This window comes from Hyperolius riggenbachi, chromosome 2 (assembly GCF_040937935.1).
Source record: "Hyperolius riggenbachi isolate aHypRig1 chromosome 2, aHypRig1.pri, whole genome shotgun sequence".
NCBI lineage: Eukaryota > Metazoa > Chordata > Amphibia > Anura > Hyperoliidae > Hyperolius > Hyperolius riggenbachi.
This window is the reverse complement of record NC_090647.1, coordinates 455793791-455813877: the sequence shown is the minus strand read 5'-3', so window position 1 is coordinate 455813877 and position 20087 is coordinate 455793791. Positions and strand designations below refer to the sequence as shown.

General features: G+C 42.2%; 1 protein-coding gene across 1 annotated transcript in view; it reads right to left on the bottom strand.

The window, feature by feature from the left end:
* Positions 1-20087, bottom strand: part of DPH1 (diphthamide biosynthesis 1) — a 426157-nt gene that overhangs the window by 323267 nt on the left and 82803 nt on the right. The gene's annotated exons all lie outside the window — the stretch shown is intronic.

Here is a 20087-nt window from a genome sequence, read left to right as displayed (position 1 = left end):
TAAGCTGAATATATTTTGCAACTGTCTGCTTGGCAATGTTAAGGCTTTAATGGATCCAATCTGAAAATTCACATTACAGATCAAAGTGGCTTGGGCAAGTATTTCTAAATTACGCTCTGCCTCCTGTACAAACAGGCTGGGAATTTTAAATTGGACCTTAATAAAACAAAATGCAAGCACAAGTATTAATGCATACCAGATGTCAAAAAATCTTAGTATGCATTAGGTAGGGGAGGAAGAGCTTATACTTACCTCTCCTTCCATTCCGCTCAGTCAGCCGCCGTTCTCCTGTAATCCTTCCCAGTCTTCCCCGCAAGTCACCACAAGTCAGTTGACTCTCCTCACTTGGACACCGCAACAAAAATGCCCGGGAGAAGCCACCGATTGCGGCGAATGGCGATGGTTTGGCACTCAGACGCGCGCTCGTCCAGTCCAATGCTGGTAAGCCTCTCTGACACACGCTCCTCACTTGGTGCCACTTTATCTTTGGGCTCTTGTCGCCCTGTCTCACTCTCTTTCTGTGCGGTCACTTACACTGCTCTTCATCCCTTTTGGGGTCCATTCTCTCTTGGGCACTGTTTATCCATCCTGCACGTATATCTTCATTGCAGGGTGTTCACACTGTTATTCTTGCTCCTTGCCAGCTCATATTTCACTTTTTCACCTCTCAGTCTTACCAGCGTGTTGGGTCTGTGCATATATTTATTATCCATATCCCATATTGGCTAATATTGTCTTTATGCAGACTCTGTAATTTATATACCAGGGCCAAATTATTATCCTTGTGCCATTGTTTTTATGGTTTTATTTCTTGATATGGATTAAATAAAGGCTTTTTCAATTTGGTACATACTTTGTGGTGCGGTTTTTGTAGTGCTAGTTTCTGTTCTTTTTGGTTGACTCTCCTGACTTGTCGTCCAGACATACTGGCAGGCTGCTACGTCATTATGTGTGGCCACGAGGGAAGCGGAAAGGACATACTGTGCATGTGCGGCACAGTATGTCTGGAAGACAAGTCAGCAGAGTCGTCTGACTTGCGGAGAAGCCCGGGAAGGATTACAGGAGAACCGTGGCTGATTGAGCGGAACAGAAGGAGTGGTAAGTATAAGTTCTTACTTCCTTGCCCTCTGCATATTAGGATTTAGGACACTGGGCTACCTCTACGCGGTGTATGTGACTATGCAAGAGACTTTATTCTTGTAATGAAGATCCCAGCTTTTAACTTAGCTATAGGGACAGCATTGATTGCTGCATGACTTTTGTGAATGGATTCGCATGGAGATTTGCATGAGTGTGCGGAAGTTCATTTTGACTTTGCTGTTTTGCTTGCCACACCCCTTCCAGCACCTCCCTATTACATCTGTAAGTGTTTAAATGTCTAGCTTGAGGTGAGGAGCCTGGATTTTGTGTTTTTTTTTTATCAGGATTTTTTGACATCTAGTATCCTTTAAGGCCCCGTTCACATCACAAACGAGGATGGCCATGCGTGCGGAACGCAACGCGTACGAACGCACGCCATCCGCGTTTGTGTGCGTTGCGTGGTTGATCCCATCACTGAAAAGTGAATGGGACAGCCATGCGTTTTTACAAAAAATGCGTGCAGCATGCGTTCCCGGACCGCACAGGTCCGGAACGCATGCAGTGTGAACATCAGACAGTGCACTCTATGCTCTGTCTGATGTCGTGCGTGTCGGCCACCTGCACGCGTTTCCAAAACGCGGCTGGAAACGCGTGCAGTGTGAACGGGGCCTCAGTGTCTCAAGTTGAATACTGACCTGACGATACAGGAAGATGGATCACAGCGACATCCCCCAATCCATCTGCCCACCGGTGGGAACACGCGACATAACACTATGGACGCTAACAAGAGTTGAAACGATCGCAGCACTAATCTGCAGTGACAGCTGTTATCGCCGCGCATCATAAAGCGTCATCCACCTAATCGTGCACTTGTACCTATGTCACACGCAAAGTCGCATAAAGGATCGCTCGCTTGCTCAAAAAAAAACCATTGCCGGTCGTCAGAATAATTATGTACTAAATCGCGAGGGAGGTACAAGGCTTTACAGAATGCTAGCCAACGGATATTGAATATAGACTTTTGTGGAGCATAAATGTACATATATGCCCTGGATTATTCTGAGTGCAAACAGTAAAATGACTTTGCTTTGAGTGAAACTTTATCCTAGGATTGTACTTCATCCCAATCAGTAGCCGATACCCCCCCCCCAACAGCTTCACCTTTACGTAAATAGATCATCATGGGCATCTGTATGGCTGATATTGTGGTGAAACCCCTCCCACAGCATGATGTCAGATGCCCTGACAGTTTACGGTATGTGAACCTCGCTGCATTGTAGGAAATAAGGGCTGTTTCTCACTGCCAAGCAAGCAGTAACCTACTCTGTGCATACAACTCTCAGTAAATGAACATTCTGCAGAGATAACCTGACAGGACTAAAGATGTGGCCACTTGCGATAAATTTTAGTAAATCAGGAGAAGAAAGGTTTCACAAAGAAAAACATTAAATAATTTACAAGTGAATATTTTAAAATATAAGCAATTGTATTCATTATGTTGTTTTCACTACACTTCCACCTTTAGGGGCACATTTATTTAGAGGCTTGCAAGTGCTCCATACCAATTTATTTTTGCACCTTTTTTGTTACATTTCCTTGCTTGTAATTAGTACTGCTGTAATGTGTATTTAGGCCACTTGTCACTAGGGGGTAGTATGAGACAATTACAGAGGACTTCTGCTTTGTTTCTATATTTTCTGCTAGTAGAGAGAGAGACATCAAAGCATTCCAAGAATTTACAGCACAATGAATTCTGCCGACTGAGATCAAAAGCAGTGCTCTTATTTCAAACGAGTTAACTCTATTGAAGCCTAGGTCTAGTCTAGGGTGACGCCCAGGCAGCGGGCCTGGGAGGTAGGGCGGATGGTAGTGCTGTTGATAGTGATGTGAATATCTGGGAGGGGTGGTGCTGAGCGGGGCGGGAAAATTATGAGTTCAGTTTTATCCAGGTTAAGCTTCAGGAACCTAGCTGACATCCAGGAGGAGATGGTTGATAGGCAGGCAGTATGGCCGATATTGTGGTGAAACTCCGCCCACAGTGTGATGTCAGGGCCTACCAGTAAGTCCTGACATTACTGACATCCCACTCTGGGAACCTTGCTGCATTGTGTGAAATAATGGCTGTTTCCAACTGCCAAAACAACCTTTTAGACTATCGCATTGTTAGGGGGTGTGGTTCTAGATAATGGTTGCTGGTGCTGTCTAGTTTTTTTCATGTCTGCCAGTAGATGATGATGTGCAGGCTGATTGTGGATCAAACAACATGAACAAATTACATGGCGAATATCAATCATTTCTTGATCTTTCTTCTATTTTTTAACTTCTCTGCAATGCATTGTCTCCCCTTTTTTTGCTAAAGTTCCTCTTTAGGAAGAAAGTAAACATTCAGTTCTTGAAGGAAACGTTATGGAAACAAGTTAAATGGACAATTGTAAGGACCTGAGTTACTTTAATGCAGAACTGTAAACTCTAAAAAATAGTTTCACTTACCTGGGGCTTCCTCTATCCCCCAGCAGCCGTCCTATCCCACGCCAGTCCTGCACGATCCTCCGTTCTGCCACCTCTAACTAGTTTTATTACCTTGACTTGTAAGTCGATGGCAACTGCGCCTGCGCACCCCGAGCAGCTTTCTTCACATTCCAGCCTGCAATAGCCTCCTGTGCTATTAGCTATTAGTTTTGATCTTGTGATATTGACGATGAGTGTGTCCACACAGTGCACTTTAGCTGTTGCAGACAGGTACAGACAGTGCTTAGTGCTACAGTAATTCACCCTTCTGAGGGCTGTTTTTCTTTTTCTTGCTACTGTTATATTGCAGCTCTGTGTGTCCAGTGCACACGTTAGCTGTTGGAGACAGGACTGCTGGGCCTAGTAGTGCACAGACCATAGCCCAATAATCCTTCACCACCACTATTGGCATCTAGTATCCACTACTGCCCCCTGTATAAGGTCTCTATAAGTGCAGAATCAGTGTTTTTTGGTCACTTAGCTGTCATTGAACTACCTCAGTCCGACCCGTAGGGGCTGGAAAACTGATTGCCTGCACTCCTGCGAACGTGCGCCACTACACACTGCACGGCGGCCACTACACACCACTACACAAAGACTTCCGCTTAGAGGACTAACATCTATGATCTGGAGGTGTCAACTGGTAAAAAACAATGATTTGCTCACCTGACATTATTAAAGCTCTTTGCGGTTGTTTGCGGTGCATTAACAGGAGCATTTCATCTGTCAGTGTGACCCGGGCATAACCCTTATACTACCTAATCGCCGTGTACACACGCCGGATGTTTTAAAGCACTTAATTCCACAAATTTAGGAATGTACTGTGATCTCTGCCCTTCAGAGATTAAAACACAACTCTGCATCAACTACGTAATTTTTGGTGGGACTTTTTCCAAGGAACCCCCTCCGGCATGCTACGGTTCAAGTGTTAGGTCCCGTGAAAAAACTTTTCCATCACTTGTGGCCGGAAACAGTCCATATCTACTTTAATATTCGTCTGCCCATTGAAGTCTATAACGGTTCGCTAGATTCACCTGTTTGCAAACTTTTGTGGAAAATTTGCGTTCACGAATTGAAAATTTCATGTTTGCTACATCACTAGTACCCATCTCTCGTGTGAAAACAACCTAATAGGACATGCTATATGTGAGTGCTAGTATGCTGATTAGTCTCAGGGTAGGAAAAAGAGAAACTGGATTCCCTGCATTGTACTGAAAATTATGAATAATAAAAGATGAGAATACTGGGGTGCTTTGTATGCCAAGTGCTGTGCCGTTGCAATGGTTACAGAGAGGTGAAATCTGAACAGACAGCTTAGAAAATCAAACTATCATGACTACTCCAAGCCCTGTGGCCTAGAAGAGTCCTGGTCTGCTTCTCCATGATTTGTCCACCATCCCAACAATGGAGCCAAGAGCCTCTCATCTTCCTCCACATCATTAATACATCTCCTGCATGGACAGCCAGGAATCTTCTTCCATCTCATTTTTAATGGAAGAGTCTTCTGACTCTTCCATTTAGGCACATGGTTCAAGTGGTCAGTAGAACATAATCACCCATTCTTACTCTTTAGCAATAATGGAGAGATCTTCATATAATTGATAAAGCTCAGCATTAATTAGCATTGTGGCATTTTCCTGTACAGGTAGGTCGATTTCCCCAATGCATTGCATTCCCAATAGGTGCAATAGGTATTGTACTGTGTTAGCCATGATTAAAAGCAAGACGTTTTGAATCAGGATGATACCATTTACCGGCCGGAATACTGTAGGGGGTTGGGGGAAAATGAGTTGAACTTTCCCGGGGCTTTTAATGGTCCCCCGCAGACATCCTGTGCCCGCACAGCCACTCGACGATGCTTCAACCCCGCCTCCGGTTTACTTCTGGAATTTCAGACTTTAAAGTCTGAAAACCACTGCTCCTGCATTGCCATGTCCTCGCTACGGCTGATGTCACCAGGAGCACACTGCACAGGGCCAGTATGGTCTGTGCCTGCGCAGTACGCTCCTGGTGACATCAGCGGGAGCGAGGACACGGCAATGCAGGAGCAGTGGTTTTCAGACTTTAAAGTCTGAAATTCCAGAAGTGAACCGGAGGCGGGGCTGGAGCATCGTCGAGTGGCTGTGCGGGCACAGGATGTCTGCGGGGGACCATTAGAAGTCCCGGGTAAGTTCAACTCATTTTCCCCCAACCCCCCTACAGTATTCCTTTAAAGAAAAACAAACATTATGCTTGCATCTAATAAGCCTTCTACATATCGTGTTCCTGTATATTAACATTATGTTAAAACACACAGCTTATATACACTGGACATTCAGAGGACAACACTCTTCGAAGTCAAAAATAAATGCCACTAGATGGCTTAATTACAACTTTAGGAGGATCTCACAGGGAAGCTAGCTAATTTATGACAAAAAAGATAAGACTACTTGTTTGCGTAAACATCACATTCCACAGACTCTGGGTGATGGTGAGACATTGTAAATCCAGAGTTCACACGTAACTTAGGCAGAGTACATACACTATTTGTTATAAGATAAAAAGAATTGTGGCAAAGGCTTTTTCGTCTTTCTCTGTAAGACCTCAGGTTTGGCTTGTGTAGTTGACAACTTGGTGAATAACGTAATCATTTTGTATATAGGTCTCCTACTTCTTGACAGGCGATGTGATTGCATAAACTGTTGTTAAATAGCTTTGGTTTTTCAGAGGTTATACCAGCTTGTATCTACTTGATAACCACATTTAATTTGGCAGTATAAGATTCCAGGTATTTACGACTTGTCACTCTTTCATAAGCTTCACCGTTAACAAGAAGAAGGTCTTGTTTTGTGTCACTGTGATACGCTGTTAACATGCATTTAATTTCCCCAGTGTTAATGCATAACCCAGCTTGATGGGAAGCTTCCTCCCACTGATCAGGGGCTACAAAGACTGCTCTAGTCCTCATACTTTACAAATCTATATTATCAGCATAAGCCAGGTATGGTGAAGTTCTATTTAGTGATCTCCCATGCGGGCTTAGTTCAGTCTAGTTACTCTCTGTTAGGGCTGATTCAGCCAGGTGCCTGCAAAGGGAAGCAGGACATTTGGGCGCCTGGGACTAATGGACTATTTTGGCGCCCCATGAGCGCTAATGCAAAATATCCGCTATTGGGCACCAAAAGTAGAAATGTGGGCGCCTATTAATTAGCAAGAGCCAGGCTGTCCAACCCAGTTTTTTCCTTTTTAAAATTATCGTTTTGAAAATGATTGATTTGAAATTCGTTTTAAGAATTATTTTGTAAATTGTGGCTTTTTTTCCATGATTTTAAAATTTGTTTTGAGAATTATTATTTTGTAATTTATCATTTTTAAATTGATCGTCTTAGAAATGAATCTTCTTTATTAATGTTATTTGAAGCAGAGCGAAGAGGTTTTAAGGTTAGACATCAGGAAGGGGGATCTTAGGGCTAGGCGTCAGGAAGGGGGATTTTAAGGTTACGCACCATCAAAGAGGTCTTAGTGTAAAGCACCACCAGGCAGGGGTCTGGGGGTTAGGCATCACCAGGGGGGTCTTAGGGTTAGGCACCACCAGGGCGATTAGTGTTAGGAATCCGTAGGAGGGGGGTTCTGTGTGAGAGTAGGGTTAGGATTATTTGTACTAAAATCTCGGTAATATTTACCAATGTTTTACTATCATCATTACGATTGTAAATATTTATTCGTTTTCTTTTGTATAGACAATATTTTGCACATTTTGGCTTCACCTCATACCCTTTTTAATACAGTTATTTTAAAATATTTATTATTCTAACTGAGATAAATATGAAGAATCAATAAAAAACCTTGTTATAGAGAATATTTTACAATTTCGGCTTTACACCGTGTCCTTTTTTTCCTGGTGCCCTTATGTAATGTATGTAGCAGGATTTATCCAATGCTTGCAACTGCACAGAAAAGCATTTGACATCTGTTTGTATTGGTTCCTTTCATTCTATCATCGCATCACAACCCGAGACGAGACAAGTGGATCTAGCACAACGATAACACGGTCGTCCAACTGCTGTCACCGTCATATCACATTCACTTCCATTCATTTGAACAGAACGGCGGTAGATCTCTTTTAAACAATGCTTTCATTGGCCGGGGAACACGTTGTATGTAACATCATACCACTCATGTGAAACAGCCCTGGGTTAAAAACCATACAGGACAGGTTAAAGAGAAACTCCGACCAAGAATTTAACTTTATCCCAATCAGTAGCTGATACCCCCTTTTACATGAGAAATATAATGATTTTCACAAACAGACCATCAGGGGGCGCTGTATGACTGATTTTGTGCTGAAACCCCTCCCACAAGAGGCTCTGGTACCCTACGGTACTCTGGGCAAACTGCCACAATGTAACAATGTTCACAGACAGGAAATGGCTGTTTACAACTGTCTGCAAGGCCAGAACAGCTAGAAACGGGTACATAACCTGCCCACAGTAAAAATGTCACCATGTAATACATGTCAGAATGTGAATCTGGGAGAGGAAAGATTTTACAATGAGCAAACACTGCCTAAATCATTTATACATAATTATGGTAAAAATGAAGCACTTTTTTATTACATTATTTTCACTGGAGTTCCTCTTTACAGTGAGTAACCGTATAGAAGACCCTGATTTACCTTGAAATCACAGGGTAGCTCATTCGGCACAAGTACTTTAGGGCTAGAACTGTGTCAAGTTGTTCTGATGAGTAAAGCCAAAATGATGGTTCATGCAGAATTCACCCATAGAATCATACAAATACACACACATACAAATTGTATCATACACTTGTTTGTAGTCAATTGCTCATACAGTGTTCTTCCTAGAAATTCTTCCAGCCAGGTGGCATGGTAAAGTAGCAGGGGGGAGCGGGGCGGTAGAATGCAGGGGCGGTGCTTCTCTACACAATTCTGCTTACAGCATATGAGGCGGATGATAAAGTGAGCTAATGATAACCGGGTGGTCACCAAAATTAGCCGGATGGAGCACCCAGCTAAAAGAGCCAGGGGAGAACACTGTCATATATGGTCACAGAATGCCGAGTATGGTAAATCCTTGGGCTACTGTGGCACAGTTATTGCAAAATCCACAATTACCGTCTTACAAGACAGAACTGTTTCAGGCTTCTAGCAAACATCTTTGTCAAGAGCTTTCAAACTACATTTAGGAGCACAATTCCATGGTATCTGTTAATACTGTAGTTTAGGCACTTTATATATAGGTCAGATTATGGCCACTTTCCACTCAACTAGCAGGTCCTTAAAGGGAAGGTCCAAGCAAAATAAAAAAATGAGTTTCACTTACCTGGGGCTTCTACCAGCCCCATGCAGCCATCCTGTGCCCTCGTAGTCACTCACTGCTGCTCCAGTCCCCCACTGGCAGCATGCCGACCTCAGAGGTCGGCGGGCCGCATTACGTACATTTTTACGCATTCCCGCTAGTGCAGGAACATTAACACATACATTTTTACGCGTTAGTGGATCAATGCGTAAAAATTTACGCATTAAACCACTAACGCGTAAAATGTATGTGTTAATGTTCCTGCACTGGCCGGAATGCGTAAAAATGTACGCAATGCATCCCACCGACCTCCGAGGGTGGCATGCTGCCAGTGGGGGACTGGAGCAGCAGTGAGTGACTACGAGGGCACAGGATGGCTGCATGGGGCTGGTAGAAGCCCCAGGTAAGTGAAAATCATTTTTTTATTTTGCTTGGACCTTCCCTTTAATTGAAAGGCCTTGGCTTTGCGGCGGTTACCTAGTTCTTGTTTAATATCCATGTGTTACATTCAGCCAGCTTGAAATGCCCATATATGACTGCCATCTCTTTCCATCTTCTCCCATGGCCCTATGCATATTCTTAATTATTTGTCACAGCTCCATGTAGACGGGACTTGAAAAACTGAGGTCCAGGGTAGGCCCACAGTGATGTTTCCTACCAACCCCTACAGTATTCGCCCACAGCAGGAAATTTCCTGTGTACCCTTCTCCCACCTTTATAGAAAATAATATACACATTCAGCTTTGGCTGAGTGCACAACTGTGGAGCTACAGCTGCATAGTAACAAAAGATTACAGTCTGATGAACCACAACTGTCTACTAACAGGGCGCAGAACGTATATAAGGGTGTTTACTCCTAAAATGCATTTTAGCTTATCTACCACTGCAAAAGATACAAAAGTGTTGATATAACTTACCGTATTTTAGCGGCTACATAGAGTAAAAAATATATATAAACCTCGTTGAACCAAGCCTTAAAGTGAACCGGAGGTAAAAAGAAACTAACGAGATACTCAATTCTATTTATACTTCTAGCTATCCCATGCTATGTGTGTATTGTATATGTAATGATCTACTCAATTTTTTCATGCTTTTATGTTAAGAGTGATGTACAGTATGTCACAAATTTAAGGTAGATATTTGCTAACATACATAAAGTGACCCAATTAAAGTCCAATAGGACTATTCTCTTTTCTCACTCTAGTGGGTGGGGTCCTGTCTTTCAAAATAGAGACTTTTGTTTTGAAAATCATAACACCACTAAAAGAATCCATAGACATAACAACAAAAGTTGTTTAGGTAATACATTTAATGGCTAACTGTACAAGATGTCTTTGCAAGCTTTTAAAACTTTAAGTTTCTTCTTCAGGCATGATGCAGAACTGGATCAGAATCATCAAGAGGGTATTCTAAGGTAATTTGAAATAGATCTGGTAGTATGGAGGTTTAGGATAGAGGAATGCTCCACTACTTGCCAATAACACAACATATTAAAAGAGGAACTTTATTAAATATGTATAATTATTGTTTGTTATCAAATGAGCAGAAACAACACCTGCAATCCCCTTTTTCACCTGAGTTTTCTCCTAGGAGATAATTTTAACACTTAAAAAGGTACCCAAAAGCAGGTGTAAAAGTATTATTAATATTATTTTAAGTATTTTCTTGCTTGCTGAAGGTTTAAAACGCAACTAAGATATTTAACATAACTTATCCTGAATAATATATTACTCTTTTGTGGTGCCTTTTCAGTAGGATATCTTAAACAGACTAGCCATGCCCTTATGCCTTTCTTGTGATTATTTTTTTTTCAAGGAACAACCAGTTACAAGACTTGGAAATGAATTAATTCTGCATTTGCTAAAGACGGTATGAGGAGTTGTAGGAGAACTTGGCCAGCTTACGGTCACCTAAGGCTAAGTGCAGCAGTTGCCCCATTATTTCCTCCTTGCATCCGTCTGAACTGTGAAAGCAGCTGAACACCAAGACTGGAAGTGACACTGCACTCCTCAAGGCTGGAGGGTGGTGTGGAAGATGATGCCAAGCATATTCAATTAGAATCTTTCCTCAGTCAAGGACTTCTCTGCAAATCTCACACTGCAGACAAGGTAACTAATGTTTGAAAAAGGTTTAGAAGCCGTAGTATAATTTTAAAAGCATAACAGTCTTTTAAACCAAATGTGTGCATAGAATTCTACTGGCACAGGCAATGATGAGTCCAGGACTAGCTTATCACAGGCTAAAGAGAGAACTGGAGTCACTTTACTGCTGCTACAGTGTTGCAGACCATGGATGTAAACAGGTGGTTTGGACTTCATGTGCAGGGCCCCTCTGTGTGTAGAAATATGGTGTCCATTGTTGGTTAGGAGTCAGGGAGCTTAATAAATAGATAATATGTATGATAGGCAGAAGTGATGAGCAAGAATGGAGTAAAATTCTAATTAACCTCTGCCCGACCACCTAACGCCGGTAGGCGTCGGGAGGTGGCAGCCCCAGGACCACGTAACGCTGAAGGCATCAAGTCCTGGGGCAGGGTTTTGCAGGGGATTGCCCGTGCCCATGCGCCTGCATCCCTGATTGAATGACGGGGCTCTGCTCCGTCATCAGTCTAACAGGAGACTGTTAGACAGTGAAACCACCATCTATTCACATTACACAGCACTGTGATCTACAGAATGTCACTCGGCTGTCCCCTGGAGTGGCCCACAGAGCGATCGCTTTCATAGGTGGATGCCTATGAGAGATGATCGCAGGGATTGGCTGGCTCTGTTGGTGGGCAGACAAGGGGGGGGGGGATTTATCTGGGTGCTAAGTTGTATCGCTCTGCAGCAAGCTATTAAAGTTGCAGAGCACTAAATTATAAAAAAGAGCCTGGTCACTAGGGGGGTTTAAACCTATGGTCCTGAAGTGGTTAAATAGTCCATGATTTTAATCGAAGCGGGGATGAGGTGACTTTACACCTTAAAAGAAAGCACAGAGACAACAAACAGCGTAATATGTCATTATTATCTGAAAAATGGAAACAAGTAACTGGTACTCACAAAGGACGGTTACAAGAAGGGGCGATTATCCACACTCTGGTGTCCCAAACGTAACATACTGGGTGGGGTTGGTCTCTAAGCAAAAAGCTCTGGAACTGGCTGTGGTTGAGCCACAGGGGACCAAACATTCCTCCACAGGGAGGGAAAAGGGCACAAAGAAAGGAGGGACCCAAAGCAGTATACAACTATGGTAAAAACAATGAAAATTGAAGTGTTAAGAGGTGGCCTATCTCTATAATAACACAGGAGTTTTGCAAGAAAATATATTGGACATTGGCAACACGTTTCATGGGTCTATGCCTACTTCCTCAGTCTAACTGTAGTGCCAATTTGTTGCAAAAAGCCAAGCAAGGTCAGCCAGGAGTTCATTATTTTGCAGGAGAAAAATGAGAAAACAGGAGAAAACAAGAACAGGATAAAACACTGAATAATCGTGATGGTCTCGTCTATGAACACTCATGGAGAAGCATATGATTTGTTTGATCAATTGATTTGCAAAGCTCTAATATGATGTGATCACATCCTACTTTAGCATATAATCATGACTAGCAAATCAGAGACTTACATATCTATCACCTGACCAAACTGATCACATGCTTCTGTAAGGCTTGGAGCAAATGTTATTTGTTATTTGTCTCCTGACTACGGTTACCCCCAGGTCTATGTGCAAGGCACCCAGACTGAAGTAGAGAGGAATAACCTGTTAGAACCCTAATGAGGCTAGTAACATAGTTCAATAGTTCATCAGTATCACACAGGGTTATTACCTTGGTTCAGAAGGATGAGGCTGTCAGCGTCGTTTGTCAGTAATGGCAGAGATGGCAAGTGCAGATTCTCAAGTATCAGGAGTAGGATCAAGCAATCCACATACAGGGTTATTCAACAGGTAATGGATGGTCCAGGTTATGAGATAGTTCATGCAAGTCTATATGCAGTGTTCTTCAACAGGTAATAGATGATGCAAGTTATGACACAGTTCATACTAGTCTGCATGCAAAGTTATTCGACAGGCAATGGATGCTCCAGACAGAATGTGCTATAGTTAAAGAGAACCAGAGATGAAGCAACCTCATGTATTTTACCTTATAAATCAGTGGGAACATGACAGTAAACACCTAATCTGCTCTTTGTTACATTGTTCTCTGTTTAATTTGCCTGTTATCACCTCTAAGATAAGAATCTCGACTAAGCAGTCGGTCTGGATTTGCTACAGAATAATTATAGCTGAGACTGTGTTCTTTGCTGTCTTCAAGTCCAAGCCTGCCCCCTGCTGGCTTTGCTCAGGAATCATTATAGCTGAGTCATTATAGCAAAGCCAGAATCAATGCTCAGTCCGGGATTCTTATCTCAGCTAGATAACAGACACTTTTAGCAGTGAGGATGGAACAGAGAGCAGGGTAAATGTTTTCTCTAATGTTCCCACTGATTTCTATGGTAAAATACACAAGGGTGCTTCGTCTCTGGTTCACTTTAATATGAGACTGCATGCAAAGTTGTTCAAATGACTGACAGGGATTAGTTGGAGTATACTTATCGTCCAGTTTAAGTAGCATGCAAGAAGTATCCAGTAACATGCAATGGTCAGTCCAGGTGGCAGGCAAGAGTATCCAGTAACTAGCAGAGGTCGGTCCAGGCGGCAGGCAAGAGTTTCTAGTAACAGGCAAGGTCGGTCCAGGCAGCAGGCAAAGAGTTTCCAATAACAGGCAAAGGTCGGTCCAGGCAGCAGACAAGGATTTCCAGGAATCAAGCAGAGGTTAATCACAACGGATAAGGATAGTCAAATACAAGCCAAGGTCAATATCCAGTGAATCTTAACAAGTAAGTACGCACCCAGCAACTAGCCAAAGCTATGCTTATCACGGGCGATGACTGGGAGCACTCTGCAGATTTAAATACAACTCTCCATCCAATTAGTGACCGGCCACACTCCGCACATCCAATCACACAGCAAGGCCCTGCCTAGGTGTCAGTTGTAATGTCAGCCGACCGGAGTCAGCTGACTATTGTTTACCTCTGCAAAAGGCGTACTGAGAACCTATCAGAATGTGCGGCCTGTAACCTAGCAACAGCGTCATCAGTGAGGAACACACGCCAAGACCCGGAAGCAGCGGATTCTGCCTGGGTCTAGGCGGAATTCTCGGGAGACAAAGGCAGATTCCTTATAGCAGCTTTATGAGTTCTCCCAGACATGACCAGCACTACTGAGTAATAGTTCATCTGTAGTACAACTGAGCAGAACATTCTGTTATTATGAAAATATTCATTTGGCCCTGGCCTTGCAAGGCTTTTGCCTTCCCCCCTGGATCAACTGGGATATTGTGCAGTTTCAGGATGGTGTTATTTTTTTTTTTTCTGGTTGTACTTTTTTTAACCTAACTAACTACTTAACTATGTAACTACCCACAGGAAAAAGGAAATCTGGCAAATCAATCCACCTATAATCAGTTAGCTGGCAGCTTATTTTTTAACTGAGATAGTAGCTTTCATTTGCTAGATTTTACTTCCTTCCAGGGTTCGTGAAGCTTTGAATGTAAAGCAATTTTTAGCTGAACGGTCATATGTAATCATGAGCCGCTGTCTTTTTCCTAGGTTCTACTTATAAGAGAGCACTAATCTTCTTTAGACAGTCCAAGAACAAAGAACTTGCTTTAAAGACAACATCCATTATTTCATTTAATTTTTTTTTATTTAATCCCATCCTTTCTCTTATACAGTAATGGGTCTCCCACCACTCAAAACCCACTTTCTGCTCACCTACAAGGTCCTCAACTTAAGGTATCACATGACCCATCCTCAGAGAAATCATTCAGCTCCTCCTTACACTAGTGTGACTTTTGGCTAGGCTCCCGTTTAACTGGAGTAAACCTCATTCCATAGGAATCAAGCCACCTTGATGGGTGCATGGTTGAGGCCTCTCTCGAAAGGTATGAAGAAATGCGGAAGTATGGTGGCCTAATAACACCGACCGAATAACATCAATGTGAGACAATCCTTGGGATTTCATGGAATACATGGAGGTCAATGTTTTTAGAAGGATTCTTTTTCAGATCATGGAGGAGGACCCTAAAAGGGTTATGGAAAATTTCAGACCACCTGCTTTAAGCTAAATAGAAAAAAGAAAACTGAATGCAGGCATCCTTTTTGAAGCAAGCTATGCTGAATAAAGAAGCAGAGAAACACACGGCTCAATCAAGGGCTCTGTTGGTTTCATTCCCTCCACATCACCCAGCAGAGCCAGGTTAAGATTATTGCAATATTACCTCTGTACATATCACAGATTCCTGCATGGTGCTTCCAGGGTGAACAATCACATAGATAGATTTGTGTGCCATTCTGAAGTAAAAGCCACTCATCCTTCCCAACTGTTCTCGTGTGCGTGGAAGATGAAAAGGTATTTGCGCCAGAAGATCAGCACAACAACAAGGCAAGTAGCTTTTTTGAAACCTGAATAAAATATGGAAGCCTCCGTCTCTCTCACACCTCAGTATCCATTGAAGCAGTAGTTTACTTCGACTAATGTGTAGTTGAAATGTTTTAAAATGATGCTCTTCTCAATGATGCCATATAGCTGACTTGTATTTTTTTTTTTTAGCTCTATCAAGATAAATTTACCCCTTTTGTTTACAGAACAAGATGGCCCCATGTTTCAAGGGGTCTAACACCTGGAAGGGGGCATGGCGGAGTGGGATACACGCCAAAAGTCCCGGGGAAAAATCTGGATTTCACGCAAAGCAGCGTTTTAAGGGCAGAAATCACATTGAATGTTAAATTGCAGGCCTAAAGTGCTTTCAAACATCTTGCATGTGTATACATCAATCAGGGAGTGTAATTAGAGTACTGCTTTACACTGACACACCAAACTCACTGTGTTACGCACCACAAACGGCTGTGCTGGACTGGTGCGCAACATGGCCAGAGTGTAGGCCGTGGCAGTTTTCCAGCCCATATGGTCGCCGGGCTGTGGTAGCTCAATGACAGAACAACAGTGACTGTCCAGCTGATCAAATTTGGTCTGACCACAATGAAGCAACGACCTTATTATCTTTTAGTGTGCCACCCCCACCCGAGACACTCATATAGCCGGCGGTCATTGCTTCATTGTGATACGCAAGCCCCTTCACCGCGGCAAGGTAATGATCATGAAGGGGGATGGGCACATGTAAATGCCTTTTGTTTTTTTGTTGCACCTCAACACAAAAGGTAGTTATATGCAGTGAGGTGGGTTCCCTCAACAGTAAAGGTAGTTATATGCAGTGAGCTGGGTTCACTCAACACAACAGGTAGTTATATGCAGTGCGGTGGGTTCACTCAACAGTAAAGGTAGTTAGATGCAGTGAGGTGGGTTCACTTAACACAAAAGGTAGTTATATGCAGTGAGGTGGGTTCACTGAACAGTAAAGGTAGTTATATGCAGTGAGCTGGGTTCACTCAACACAACAGGTAGTTATATGCAGTGAGGTGGGTTCACTCAACAGTAAAGGTAGTTAGATGCAGTGAGGTGGGTTCACTTAACACAAAAGGTAGTTATATGCAGTGAGGTGGGTTCACTCAACAGTAAAGGTAGTTATATGCAGTGAGCTGGGTTCACTCAACACAACAGGTATTTAGATGCAGTGAGCTGGGTTCACTCAACACAAGGGTAGGTATATGCAGTGATGAGGTGGGTTAACTAAACACAACAGGTACTAGTAGGTATATGCAGTACTGGGTAGTACAATGTGCAGCTCCCTGTCACACACACAGGTAGTCACTGAATGTGCTGGGCTGCTGGCAGTGGCGCACACACAGTATGAATTAGCAAGGCTGTGTATGCAACAAAAGTGTCAGTTTGACACACAGGAAAAAAAAACAAAAAAAAAAAAACAAAGAAAAGGATTACCTCTGAAAAGAGCTGTTGAGGGCTGCTATTAAAGCAATAATAATCAGCCAGGAGCAAGCTAAGAAGCCAAGAACCTAACTAATCTTTCCCTAGGAGAACAATCTGCAGCAGCTTGCCCTAGTCTGTCTAATAGCAGGCAGACGAGTGAGTGTAGTGGCCGGCGAGCCTGCCTTATATATAAGGGGGGGAGGGGGACTCCAGGGCTTAGTGTAGCCTGATTGGCTACAATGTGCCTGCTGACTGTGATGCAGAGGGTCAAAGTTGACCCTCATAGTGCATTATGGGGTGAATCGAACTTCCGCAAAAGTTCGCCTTCTCTTGGCGAACGCGAACCACCAAAGTTCGCCTGGAACCGTTCGCTACATCTCTAATAATGAACTGCACAGAGATAAGTGCAGAGGGACAAAAACAACCAGGAAGAGGAAGCCAAACCTTTTGAAGCAGTGGGACATTTTAGAAGTACCGTATATTTTCAAACAAGGAACAGCACAAACTGTAGCAAGTTTACAATTAGTACAGGCACAGAGAAACTTTTATTGTACATTCTGCGGCTGACAGATCTGAATCTAAAATAGGGCTGAAATCAATAATTCAAGGATCATTATTAAACAGGGCCCCAATGTAAGAGATTTGAAGAGGAACTGCAGTGAATAGAACAATGAATACAATTATTTTTTTATTTTTTTTACAATATTCATTTATAAATTATTTATTAAGTGTTTGCCCATTGTAAAATGTATCCTCTTCCGGATTTACATTCTGAAATGTATCACAGGTAGCGACATCTTTAGTTCTGACTGTTACTGCGAGTTCTATACACAGAGTGAGATACTACTTGCTTGGCAGTTGGAAACAGCTGTAATTTCCCACAATGCAATAAGGTCGACAGCAAACTGCCATGGCCCTGACATCACACTGTGGGAGGGGTTTCACCACAATATCAACCATGCAGATGATTCTGATGATCAATTTGAGAAAAAGTTAAGATTTCTCATGGGAAAGGAGATATAAGCTACTGACTGGGATGAAGATCAATCCTGGTTTAAAGTTCCTCTTTAAGATCAGTAGCATAAGTACACTAACACTTTAAGTAAGATATCCATAGCAGATGGTGTAGCAGAAATGTTCTCTTAACTTTGGTGTAGCTATACCTATGCCTAGCCATTGTTCAATTCCAACAGCTGATGATATTACTTCCGTATAAGGCAGAGGTGGCAAGTTAAAAATAAAATCTATGTTAGTAGCTTATTTGATCTTTATATTTACAGACAAGAATTAAAAACTGCAAAATATTACATTTTCTTGATTGCAAGCCACCCGCCTTCACAGTGACATGTGAATTAAAAAGAGCATACCTGTCGAAGAAAGGCGCATTTTCGCAATCACATGCAACTTTTGCATACAAAAAAAATGGACTTCAAGCGTACAGAAATGAGAATACAAGCGGACCAACTGCAATTACAAAGCACACTATATATACACTTTTGCTTTCTTACAGGAAAGGTATTTGCAAAATCTCAGTTTTAAGTTAACAACTGTGCTTTCCCAAGATGCATCACAGCCAGATATGCGAATCATCTCTTAATGCCCCTAGTCTACAGACAATTCCTTTGATTTCATGCTTAGTTTGTGCTCTGACATGAACTTTCAACTGTGGGACCTTATATAGACAGGTGAGTGTCTTTCCAAAACATGTCCAATCAACTGAACTGCAGAAACATCTCAAGAATGATCAGAAACAGGGTGCACCTAAGTTCAATTTTGAGCTTCATGGCAAAGGCTGTGAATAATTATTTACATATGATTCTAATTTTTTTTTACATTTTGAATAAATTTGTCAAGACCTTAAGTAAACGGTTTTCACGTTGTCATTATGGGGTGTTGTGTGTAGATTTCTGAGGGGAAAAATCCATTTTGGAATAAGACTGTAATATAACAAAATGTGGAAAAAGTTGTTGCGCTGTATTTCTGCCTTTTTAATAATACCTGTGTGCACATACTTATCAGTACCACATCTCCTATATTAAAATCCACTACAAATTACTTTTCTCCTATCTTCCTGTCACTTAAAATAGGCAATTAAATTCTGACAGATCTGACGTGTTTTATTAATTTTATTTATATAGCGCCATCATCTTCTGTAGTGGCAGCAATAGCATATAACAATGGGGAGCATAGATACATGAGCAGTTCAACATATTATACTTTACAATCAGGACAACCATAGACACAAGTACCGATACAAACAATTGATGTGTGGTTTGAAAAACATCAGTACTTATAGAGGTTACATATAGTTACATAGTTATTTTGGATGAAAAAAGACATACGTCCATCGAGTTCAACCAGAGAACAAAGTACAACACCAGCCTGCTCCCTCACATATCCCTGTTGATCCAGAGGAAGGCGAAAAAACCCTTACAAGGCATGGTCCAATTAGCCCCAAAAGGGAAAAAAATCCTTCCCGACTCCAGATGGCAATCAGATAAAATCCCTGGATCAACATCATTAGGCATTACCTAGTAATTGTAGCCATGGATGTCTTTTAAACGCAAGGAAAGTATCTAAGCCCCCTTTAAATACAGGTATAGAGTTTGCCATAACGACTTCCTGTGGCAATGCATTGCACATCTTAATCACTCTTACTGTAAAGAACCCTTTCCTAAATAAATGGCTAAAACGATTTTCCTCCATGTGCAGATCGTGTCCTCTAGTCCTTTGAGAAGGCCTAGGGACAAAAAGCGCATCCGCCAAGCTATTATATTGCCCTCTGATGTATTTATACATGTTAATTAGATCCCCTCTAAGGCGTCTTTTCTCTAGACTAAATAAACCCAGTTTATCTAACCTTTCTTGGTAAGGGAGACCTTCCATCCCTCGTATCAATTTTTTTGCTCGTCTCTAAAACTGCAATATCTTTTTTGTAATGTGGTGCCCAGAACTGAATTCCATATTCCAGATGTGGCCTTACTAGAGAGTTAAACAGGGGCAATATTATGCTAGCATCTCGAGTTTTTATTTCCCTTTTAATGCATCCCAAAATTTTGTTCGCTTTAGCTGCAGCAGCTCGGCATTGAGTACGATTATTTAACTTGTTGTCGATGAGTACTCCTAAGTCCTTCTCCAAGTTTGATGTCCCCAACTGTATCCCATTTCTTTTGCATGGTGCTAGACCATTGGTACGACCAAAATGCATGACTTTACATTTGTCAACATTGAATTTCATCTGCCATTTATGTGCCCATATAGCCATCCTATCCAGATCCTGTTGCAATATGACAC